This window comes from Camelus bactrianus, chromosome 3, assembly GCF_048773025.1.
Source record: "Camelus bactrianus isolate YW-2024 breed Bactrian camel chromosome 3, ASM4877302v1, whole genome shotgun sequence".
Lineage (NCBI taxonomy): Eukaryota > Metazoa > Chordata > Mammalia > Artiodactyla > Camelidae > Camelus > Camelus bactrianus.
Window position 1 is genome coordinate 47,545,650 of NC_133541.1, and position 12,275 is coordinate 47,557,924.

Here is a 12,275-nt window from a genome sequence, read left to right on the forward strand (position 1 = left end):
CCTGGGCAATGGTTGGTTGGATCAGAAGGAGTAGTGCTTTCTTTAAGCCCTTCTTCATTACCAGTTGCATGAAGATGAATTCGGGACTGAGTCCAGATCTGACCTATTCCATGCTACTGTACCTAAGTGTAGAATCTACTATTTGATACCCTTCCACTGAATGTCCTCAGAAGGTTGGAAGATAATAACCCCGTCTAATTTATGCACCACTGCAGATCTGTCCACTTCCCTTGATTTTGACCTTGAAAGGAGCGATACCATGTGCTTACGGAGCCAGGTCCCTGCTGCCTCAGCCAGCACCACAGGCTGCTTCAGTGACTGCTCACCTAGATCCTTGAATCGCTCCCAGGCACAACCCAACAACACCATTCCAGAGCCCACCCTTCTGGCCTCTTGCCTCCTGACACAGGATTTTTCTGTTGCTGCTGAGACGTGAGATGCCTTAGGACCCACTCGACATCCACATATTCACAACCCAAAAAGTGCACGTGCGTTAACGTCCCTCGGGACAGACTGTGACCAGGGGATGTGAGCGCTGGCAAATAAATTCCTCTCTTTTCATTCTGCTGAAACTGTTCAGAGATGCAGTATTTTCATGTGGCTTCTCTGGATACATACACTAAGATCAAGCAATAGTTTCTGAAAGCTGTGGGCAGCTCAGAAATACATTTCTTCACATTTGCTTTTCCTCGTGTCTTGACATCCTTTTTTTCCCCATCATTGCTGCTTCCTCAGGATTTCATGTCTAAATGAAGTGTTAGCATGTATCTGACTCAGGCTGAGATATTAACATGCTGTAGGTGTATTTCCGACATCAAAATTTATGCAGCAGTATGAACTGGTTAAGGGCATAGACTCAACCCTGGGTTCCAATCCCAGCTTCTGCATTTGGCACCTGTGTGACACTGGGCAGATCACTCTGTATTTTCACTGCCATCTGCAAAAATGGGTAATAGTAGCTACCTCATAAATTTTATGTGAGATTTACTATTTATAAAGCACGTAGTAAGACTTATGTAAGTGTCAAATAATTGAGGGAGAAAAAGAGACACAGACTATCATTGAACTCCTTGGCTAAAGAAACCTCTCAATCAACAAACAGATCCCAAAGGCAGACTTCACCTCTTGACCAAATTAAATTCAAGGAAGTAGAGATAGAGGAACCTTGAGGGGTAAAAGTTGGAATGAAAAGAACTGAAGCTGAGACCCACCTACCATGTACAGTGGTGTGGGAGGGAGCTGATCGTTAAATATTCAGGCATTTCTTGAGTTGCTGTCAAACTCTTGTTAGCTTGAAATTGGCCACAGTTGGAGTACTTACACTGTGGAAATTGGCAAACGCTACAGATTAGGGCTTTAAATTTTTTTCTGTCTCTCAGAAATGCTGTGAAGAGTAAGTGGAAATCTTTGTTAAGCTATGGAGTACTATAAAAATTAGTATGAATATTTGCCTCTCAAACTACTTGATGATGGCTTTGATCCCTGCGCTATTTGCTCCATGAAAATGTGAGCCCCTGACGCTTCTGGTGATGACTTGTTTCTCCCCCAAGTGCTCACAGAAAAGAGAGTAGAGATTCCTAAAGGACAACAGGGGCTTATTAAGAAGTGTGTTATTCATGATCTCAGTTTTAATCACACATGTCTTCAACTGGTGTCACAGGTTTATTTTATTTTATTTTATTTTTTTGGGGGGGGGAGAAATCATTAGATTACTATTAGAATCATTACTATTAGATTTTTGTTTGTTTGTTTTTTAATGGAGGGACTGGGGATTGAAGCCAGAACCTAGTGTATGCTAAGCATGTGCTCTGCCACTTGAGCTATACCCTCCCTGCTTTTTGGGGGTTTTGGGGGTTTTTTTTGGGAGGGGAGGAGGTAATTAGGTTTAGTTATTTATTATTATTATTATTTTTTTTAGAGGAAGTGCTAGGGATTGAAACCAGGACCTAGTGTATGCTAAGCATGCACTCTGCCACTTGAGCTATATCCTTCCCCCTTAAAAACATTTACGTTTTCTCTTACATTTGTACATAATTGAGAGACTCCAACTATAGTCAGTTCCTTGCTTCCCATCCCCACCCTTACCCTTTTTCACTAACTTCGCCCTTATCTCTTCTGTAGTGCTCCCTCTTCCAACATTCTTGCTACCCTCTTCCCCAGCCTCCCAGATTGCCAAATTCTTTTTTATTTAATGGATCTGTTCCTGTATCACTTGGGAACTCTCTCCTAATCTCCACAGTCGGGGGAAGTGCCTGCCTCTCTGTTCCTGTTGTAGCCTCCACACACCTCATCTTATTTCCTCTTTCTGTATTAGAAAAGCCAGCTTGTTTTCTGGTCTCCCTTACCAGGTTATGCACGTCTTGTTTATTACTGTATCCCCACAATGACTGCAGTTCCTGGCCCATAGGAGGTGTTCAAAAACTGATAAATCGATTTCTGTATAGCTTTTCAAGTTGTTCCCATAGTTCCTACATGAATACTTATATTTCCATAGAAGACCAGTTTTGCTATAGAACAGCTTCCTAGGCTGAGTCTACAAGCTAATGTCTAACAGATGACGGATATGTGGACACATCCTAACATAAATTACCCATTCAGGATTCTTCAACTAAAAATCATCCATGTCCTAATAAATAATGGAGAGGAAAGGAGGCCAAGAGCAAAGGGACCACTTCTGGAGTCTCTGATCACATCCAAGTACACAGGGATCCTCAGATATCGCCGTAACGCTGGATTTACTCCAGGGCAGAGCCATGAACTATCATTACTTAGCAAACTGCGGCCCTCTATCCTAGCGTATTTCAAGGAATATTTTATTTGAAATCTTTCCAGCATATATGACTTAGTTGTACATATTGGAAATGTAATTCGAACAGACAAAAACTTCATATACTCTGTGGCTTTGAACCAAGGAGTCAGTCACCTGTGGAAGCTACACCCAAAAAGCTACGTTTAGATTTGAAACTTAGAGCTAATGTGTATATTTGCACTAAGACTCTCTCTTCCTCAGTGGCTTTTACCTTTGGCTTTCTTAAGGAACTTCTCATTTGTCTCAAAATAACCTCCCTTCCTTAGTGTCTCCCCTAAACAAAGCAGCATCCTTCTCCTGAAGCATCATGTTCTCTTCTTGGAATCTTGTTATCCCGCTTTTGGCTAGAATTAGGATATGTTCATCTTTATTATCTTTTTTCCACCAAAACATAGAAAATCATGCACCTCCCTGGATGAAGCTGAAAATCTCAATTTGGTCCAAGAAGATGCTTTATTCCCCCCCAAACTATGCTTAACACTGTAAATCAGATCATTTAATTCTTTTACTTAAAATACATACACACAGTTTTTTGTTTTTTTTGTTTTTGTCTGCCCAGTAAGGAAATTCAAGCTTCCTACTAAGTCCATAAGGGCCTACATGGACCCACATGGTCTGACTCCTGGCCATCTCTCTGGCTTATTTCCTCCCACTCACCCCCAACCTCTGGACCTCCAGTCATACTGTCCGTGCTGTTTCTTAAATATCCTAAGCTTACCCTTGACTCAGGGTCTTTGTACATACTATCCCTCTGACTGGAATGATCTAACTGGTTGACTTTTCATTTGAATCTCAGTTCAAACAAATCCTCTTTACCAGTGAGGTCTTCCATGGCACCAAGTCAAAACACTGTCCATTTCACCTCCCAGCATGAGTCACTAATACAACATCCTGCTTTTAAAAAAGTACCACGTGTCATTACCTGAACTCATCTTGTCCATTTAATGGCTTATTATCTATTTCCTCCTTGGTTTCTGTAAGATGGAAACCATGGATGGTAAGAACTATGGATAAGAGAAGGAATGTCATCTTTCTTATTCACATTCCTAGAGCCAAGAGAACACACAGGAGCATGACAGACACAAATAGCTGACTCAGTCAAGGCACTGAGGTCCTTCTAGACATGTGCTCAACCAGCTTTTCACAGAGACAGAAGCCCATGTTGCAGCTTGACCAGGCCAGAGCCACGTGAGCAAAGGTTATCCCTGCAGACTTGCAAGGGAGCTGCCATGTTACAAAATGCCCCCCACGCACCCAGAGCTTAGGAGCAACTGCAGAGCTGAGCAGATCAGAGGTTCCAAGTCACAGAAAGCTCCCCTCAGTATACCAGTGTGAGCCCTTGCTTTGAGTTTACAAACTATTCTTGGAAATCTTATATGGAGTCAAGATTCAGAATATTCACCGATTCCATTCAATTTCATGAAAATGCTATACTTTTGGATGTCCCTATGGTTGAGATGGGTAAGTTTACCCAAGAAGCAATCCCTCTCTAAAAGGGAGTTATTCACATTTCTTGGGAGATGAAGTCACTTAAAGAATCAGGAGGAAGCTGACAGTGACATCTAAAACACCTTTTTCACATGGCTTACATTCTGACCAGCATCATGAGTCCTGACTTGAGAAAACTGACGGGAAAAAAAAAGCCACACAGACCTAGATTCAAATCTCAGTTTCTCAGCTGGGAAGGCCTTCAATTCTGGCTCCGAAGCTCTTTCTTCCGCATCATGAAACCTCTCATGAGTAGCAGAAATAAAGGCTTCAAGGGAGGGACATAGACAAGTCTGTCACTGACCCTTTGACTCTTGACTGAGCCCCAGTGTATGCTCTGCAGGTAGTGGTTCAAGGGCTCCATTAATATTAACCTATGTCTCCATTTAATAGGCTTTTGGCCAAAACCTGTTGCCTCAATGTTTTGAAAGCTCTATGCAGACAAATTCTCTGTTCACACTAGCACAGTCTTTATCACAAAAATCCTGGATTTGAACTCCTGTTCTAATTTACCTTACTTCTAGTTTTTATTTTTAAGTTTTTCTGTTTGTTACTATATGACTGTATTCACCTTTGCTTTAAGTCACCTCAAAGCCATTATGACATAAAGCCAGGTATAAAGAAATAAATCACACACCTAATAAACATTTACTATGGTAAATTATGAAAATGGCCATAAATTTTCATGCTTCCTTATTTCCATGGCCTTCACCCTAAGACTTCTCAACTCCCCCCCAGAAAGAGAATCTATTTTCCCATCCCTTATATCTGGACTGACTTTGTGACTTGCTCTGGGTAATAGAATATGGCAGAAATGATAGGGTACCAGTTCTGAGCTTAGGCCTTGATGCCCTGCATGCTTTTCTTCCTCTTGGATCCTTAAGGCCATTGTGTAAATGAGCCCAGGCTGGCTTGTTGGAGGATGAGAGACATGTGGGGCCATTGGTTCCACTGTCCCAGTCAACAGCCAGTTGCACTCCAGAAGGAGAGACACCTAGATGCCCTGTCACTAACTCGATTCATTAGGGAGCCTAGCTAAAACTAGTCCAACTATCCAGCTGAGCCCAGCCTGACTGAGCAAAATAAATAGTTATTTTCTTAAATAACTAAGGAAGCAATAGCTACCGGATACGCCTATACTCCTAACAGCCATGCATATGTGCTCACGCTGTAGTAAGTGACTGACTTACATAATCTGAGCTGTTTTGAGTTTGGTATTGTCCTCGTTTTACAGCTGATCCTTACAGAGGTCCAGTGACTGGCCTTTCCTCCTCTACAGTAAAGCAGATCAATCTGTTGGATTGCCACAATAGGAAATATTAGTTAGAACTCCATAGCTGTGAATTTTGGATTTTAAATTTCAATTATATACCTTCCCATTTGGCCTCAAAGAAGCAGATTAAAAAATGAAGCTTGAAAAACATTAACAATTTCTTCTTCATGTTTTTGCTTGAAAGGTAAACCTTAGAACATTGGGAAAAACAAAGTCAAGTTATACAGAAGAACCAACTTATCAGGGAGGTTTTGCCCAAGTCCTGACAGGGTTTGAGGAAGTACTGAGGAAGCCATGTGCTCTCTAAAGGAGCCAGCCTGTTCCTGGCTGCCTGAATATTCCTGAAGATCCCTGAAGCTTACTCTGCACATTTCTCCTCAGAGGCCCTCTGAGAATACAAGTAACTCACTTGGAAATTTATGGGATGATATATCTTGAAAATGTCTTTGAAGGTACACAAATGAACATGCTGTTTTCCTGACTACAATACTCAGTATCAAGTCATGGGCCAAATTCTGTTTATTCTATTTGTCTTTGTCCACTAAGCATCCTGTTCCAATGGACAGACATAAATCAGCCTCCTAGTGTCAGAGTGTAACAACTTCATGAGAGATTGAAAAAAAAAAGTGTCATATCACATTGGCTCTGCAATCTATAACTTGCAAGAACCAAGACCTCCTCCAGTAAAAGAGACAGTGTAGGTATTCCTGTGGTTGGCGGAAGTTTGTATCTTATAAGGATGAAATAAAGCTGGAGAAGAGGGTGAAATAAGGTGGGAGAATAGAAAGCTGCTCAGTTATCCCAGCTGTGTTCAGAAGGGCAGATATAAATTCATAAACTCACGTAATTTAAAAAATTTTCTGACTTGTAGATACTAACTACTATGTATAAAATAAATAACAAGGCCCTACTGTATAGCACAGTATATTCAAAATCAGTAAAAATTTAATAAAACGGGTGACTGTTTTTGCTGAAACAAAATCATCCTAATTGTAATTAAGGACAGAAATATGTATTCGTATGCTTAGTGCCTCAGTTGACTTGACTCTTGCTTTTGATACACTGTTGTTTGAGTCATTGTTATTATTTTTTGTTAAAAAAATTTGTCATTAATTTATTAGGTTGAGCAGCCATTTAAAACTGTGTGCCAAAATGCAATCCTGAGGGGAAAAACATTAAATTCCATGTAATAAAAAGTTTTCCAAGTATTTTTATAACTCCTCATACTGTCTGCTTACAAACCGCTCCATGTGCATGAAGAAAAGGACAGGCACCCGCTCCCATGCTTGCTAGCAGCACAATCACAGTGTTGCCTGCTATGACTGAGGTCTTTTTGAGCTAGGCTCACTGAGGCTGCCATTTCCTGAGAACATTTAATTTCTAGAAACAAATGCAAATTCACATATGGAAACTGAGTAGCAGCACTCGATTATAAGCTAAATGCCCAATGTCCAGAATTGCTTATAGTTACCTGTATGACTACACAAAGCTAAAATTAGTGCAGAAAACCTACACCTTAGAGAACACATTCAATGTTTGCAAAGCGTCTTCCTCATTTATTGCTTTGTCTGGGACCACCTGGCCTTGCTGATGGACTTTCTATCAAAGCATCATTAATAAAATCACTCTGGGGGATTTAGAAATGTAGCGCAGAGAACTCTCATATGGTGGGACTGGGGAAGGATGAAATATATAAAGTCATCTAATAATTAAAGGTAAGAAGATTTTTTTGTTAAGAACTGTTCCTACTTTATATTCACTTTTCTGCCTTAGATAACAAACTTATATGTTAAAAATGTAATCAGTTTTTAAGAACAGTAACTTTTTTTTCTTACTTAATAATATCTGCAAACGAACATTCAAAGATTATTTTCAAGTTTGTGTGTTTCTGATCAAGCCAGAGGCTGCTCCCTCCTGCCATTTTATTATCTCTGGAGGAAAACAAAACAAAACAAATCCTTTCTTGTTTTACCCATAAATGAGAAAAGAACAAAATTAAGCAAAAATATTTTATAACCCCTTTTAAAAGTTAACCTAAAACCAAGAAGATCATTTTGAGTTCTATCAGATGGAGACCATCATCCAAAGGATAGTTGGTCCATGAGGGTGCTAACTGTATTAAGCTCCTCATTTCACCTGATGCTCCTTACATTTCCCACAGACAGATGTCCCGCCTGTGCAGTTACCCCATACACATACACACCTTGCTGTAATTTAAGTGTCAGAATCTCCCCCAGTATCCTGCTTCTCTGTATCAGAATATGCAGACTTGGGAGCCACAGGGCATTGCTTCCCAGCACGAGGTTGAAATAATTCTGGCAACTGGGACCCCAGAGATTTCAGAGATTTCACCATTTGATTGCCTGACCAAGCTGCTTAAAGTCAGTGACCAACTTAATGGTTCAGAGGATTACTGCAATCTTGGGGAAAACATTTTAGAACAAGTCGTTACTATTTACAGAAATAGCTTTAAAAACGTTCCCAATATATAACTCTGTCTACTTGACTTAAAATATAATCATATTATGTAAATTTTGACCTATATAAATTTGTATGTTTGTATGTCTATCTGGATAGGTAATGATTTATAGTCCAGGAGCCAACCATTTGATTTGCTGTTTTGGAACAGACATTCTTCATTCTGCAAAGATACCCCCCTCCCCAACCACACACACACACACACCTCAAATCTAGTTCTAGAATATTCTTGTGACAGAGGCTGCTAGTTGTCCTCTACTATGCACTCTTTTTTAATACGATTTTTAGCAGGCACATGACTGTCCTGAATAAAGGCCGTGTTATCCTCACTCCCTTGCAGCTAAGCGTGGTCCTGTGATTCAGTTCTGGTTAATGAGAAGCAAGCAACAATGTCAGAGAGCAGCTTCTGGGAAACTTACATGAGATCTGGGTGACATACGGCCTCTGTTTCACTTTTATTGCTTCACCCTCCCGATGCCTGGAAGCAGATGCCACCTTGACTAGGAACATGAGGTCACACTACAGGAAATAGCCCAGTGAACCGATGAAGGATTTCCTGAAGCAGACCCACCCTACCAGCCCTTCACTGCTTTTGTCTACTCTTTTACCAGAGAGCAATCCACTCATGTTTCTTGATCTCTTTTGTCTAAGTTTTTATAATTTTGGATTTTGTTATTACTTGTCCATAAACCTGAAGTTGTAGAATGCGATTTGGTATGAAGCAAATTGCTAAGTCCCCAACTTAACAGCACCGATATAACACAAAAATATGTGAAAACACAAGAAGAGAGGCATTAAATCTACCCATGAAAAATAAAGAATTTATCAGGCATGCACATTAAGGCTAGGTCAATCATTCAGATAGATAACAGAAGAGGAACTATGTTCCAAATCCACATAGGCGAGGGCAAGGACAGGTCATCCGCTTGCATAAATGCTTGAAGGTCAAATGTCCAGAATTGTTTGAACAGCTTGGTGGGCTAAAATGACATAACCCAGACCCATGGCCTCGTGGGAATAGCTTCAAAGTTGAAAGGCAAGACTACAGAAGGGACTTTGAGAAGGTATGTGGGCCAGGCCAACACCAGACCAGCTCCCTTTCACTGGAGCTGATCAACCTGCCCTACTCCACCCTCACCTCGGACCTCCTGGACAGTCCCACACCGAGCAAAGCCTTGGGCAATGGCACTCTTGTTCCTTGACCACCCTGATTGCAAAAATAACCCCCAGCTGCTCCAGGAGTGCTGGTGAGCACGGGGAGGAGCCCAACCCCGCACTTGGAGTTTGGCGAGGGAAGGGCAGCCCGCTCAGGCAAGCATCGGATGCCTAGAGATTCCTCCTCCTTCTCCCACTGTGGCAGCTGCCAAGAAAGGACGAGACCCTGAGAATGCTCTCAGTCCCACGTGCTTGGTAAGCACACAGGAACTGCAGCAGAGGAGGGAGCCATTCCTGGGTGCCCAGGGTCCAGTGGAGAAGAAGAGGAAAGGCCAGGGGCACAGAGCTAAAAAACAAAACAAAACAAAAAAACAAAAAAACGCCCATGGAAAGCCCCCACCTCTGAGGAAGTCAGGGTGACACTGAACAGACTCCCGTCTCTCCCAGTGTCAACACCAGGAAGGGACAGCTGGTGTGACCCGAGCATGATAACCAGAAACCAAGCTGAAACTCAAGCAGCAGGAACTGGGGCCCAGCTGTGTCAAATAGACATGGAAGGCACGTGGTTCCCGGGACAGCAGGGCGGGGCAGGAGGGACTAAGCCCTGACGCTGATAAACCAGTCAAGATGAAGGTTTTTAAAGCTCCACGAGATTTCAAGATGAAGGAGTTTATTGATAGCACTGGAATCAAGCCCCTGCTTCATCGTTTTCTTAATGGGACTCAGACATACTCTTCTCTGGAGGAATGACACACTTGGACGCTCCGGTGCCTCTCTGTAATATGGGAGACTTCCCCTCTTTCAGTCCTCTTAACTCTCATGCTAAAATAAAGACTCCCTATGCAGACAAGCCTTTACGTTTCTCAACCTGACAGTCCCCCACTCATTAATCTGTACGCTGTTTCTGTGAAAGTGACCAGTGTCTCTGCCCCATGGGCAGAATAGTAACCTAGAGCAAGTAGACAGGATACAAGGCCACCAGCAGAGGTCTGGCGGGGCGCCCGACTCAGGCTGCCTGCCTCAGCTTGATAAGTCCTCTGAAGCAGCATGTTATCATGAAAGAGTGAGGACTGCGGTGGGAGAGGTAGATGCTGATGATGCAAAGTGCTGTTAACCTTGGCTCACCAGCTTTTAGACAGATTAGTTAGACTACCCAGAGACTCGCTTTCCTTCTTTCTCTCCCCTCCCCGCCCCTTTCCCTTCTGTCAGCTCAGAGCTTTGAAGCATCACACCACCTTAAAGCATTCTTTTAGATTCTCTCCAACAGATATACCCAAGGAATCCTTTACTCAGTGCTATACTGTATTAGATCGTATCTCATCATTGGGCTAGTCTCTGCCCACTCCCCTCCCCTAAATAACTCTCTCAAATTTTCTGAAATTACATCAGCAAATATATGTTGAGTACCTACTGTAATATCTTGAGTGTAATGAGATCAGTAAGACACAACAGCTGTCTTCAAGGAGCTCATATTCTGTATGGGGAGGGTACATATACACACACACAAAGTAACTGTTCGAAGACAACTCAGGAGATGCAGTCAAGGTTGAGTCTGCTCTCTTACCAAGTGAATGGGTATAAACTGCTGTATTATTCAGATGAAGGAGGGGCTTTCAGCCTAAGTTGCAGAGAAGGCTAAAGACTTCAGGAACCAAATAGGACTGTGATAGGCTAGTGTTACAGGATGAACTGTGTCCCCCTCCAAACCTTCCCACACTGAAGTCCGAACCCCTGGGACCTCAGAATGTGGCCTTATTTGGAGATAGGGTCTTCATAGAGGTAAGCAAGTTAAAGTGAGTCCATAAGCGTCCTCCCTAATCCAAGAGGACGGGTATTCTTATAAAAAGGGGAAATTTGGGGAAGACATGCAGAGAGAAGACAAAGTGGAGAGACATAGGGAGAAGACGGAAGAACAGTCTGGAACAGGTCCTTCTCTCACAGCTCTCAGAAGGCAACCGCCCTGCTGACCCTCTGATTTTAGACTGCTAGCCTTCAGCACTGTGAGACCAACTTCTAGGTGTTTTTCTTAAGCCATCTAGTCTGTGGTGCTTTCTTACAGCTGCCTGAGGGAAAGGATACAGCTTGGCACACGGGTAAGATCTGAGCAAGCACAGGACGACGAGGAGAGCCTTACGTATCAGTGAAACAGCACCAGCCAAATAAGCCCGTCAGAATGCCAGGCACAGTCTGGGAAAGTCAGCTTACCTGAAGCAAAATGTTCCTATAGGACAGAGGGAGAACATACCTTGTTACGTAAGGAGTCTTCGGGTCGGCGTGGACGGGGTTCTTCTCCATTAAGGAGTAGGGAATGTCTTCTCAAAGCAGAGGTGAGCTCTGATGGCACTTCAACAGGGGCCATGTTATAACAGATGTGTCAGGAATACGGTGAGCCTGGAACAAAGTTGCTGAGTTATGAGTGGTTCTCAAACTTGATGGCAAATTAACCTCACCTGGTAGGTTAGCCTTACTGACGGCCCCCAAGGATATTCAGGGCTTAATCCCGGAAACCTGTGAGTGGTACCTTCTATGGCAAAAAATACTTTACTGATGTGCTTTAGGATCCTGAGATGCAGAGATTCCCCTAGATTATTTAGGTGGACCCTAAATGTAATCCCAAGTATACTTGTTAGCATGCAAACAGGAAAATTTGACTTATGGAAGAGAAGGAGGCAATGTGCTAACAGAAACAGGCAGAGAAAAGGCCACATGATGTGGCCACGAATGAAGGAAAGATAGAGCTTCTAGAAGCTGGAAAAGGCAAGGCAGGAGATTCTCCCCTAGGGCTTCCAGAGGGAGCAGCGCCTTCACTTTGGCCCAGGGACACTCACTGCAGAGTCCTGGCATCTCTGGAAGTGTAAGAATCAATTTGTGTTCTTGTAAGCCACCATGTTTGTGGTCATTTGGTAGCAGCCATAGAAACTCAATACACCTGGAGAAGATTTACAAGCATTTGCTACCTGGGCCCTATCCTAAAGCAACTGAATCTTTGGGAGGGTGGGGTCTAGGCACCTGCAGTATTTCCAGGTGTGCTGCTAGGTTCAGGGCCTCTGAGGCAGGAGGCAGCAGCTAAGA

The 12,275-nt window shown here is 42.8% G+C and overlaps 1 long non-coding RNA gene across 1 annotated transcript in view; it reads right to left on the reverse strand.

Annotated features, from left to right (window-relative positions):
- The window catches only part of LOC141576314 (uncharacterized), a 361,571-nt gene that overhangs the window by 105,942 nt on the left and 243,354 nt on the right, over positions 1-12,275 (reverse strand). The window contains exon 4 of the long non-coding RNA XR_012504666.1: positions 11,449-11,594. This is a non-coding gene — a long non-coding RNA (uncharacterized LOC141576314). The remainder of the gene's footprint in view (positions 1-11,448; positions 11,595-12,275) is intronic.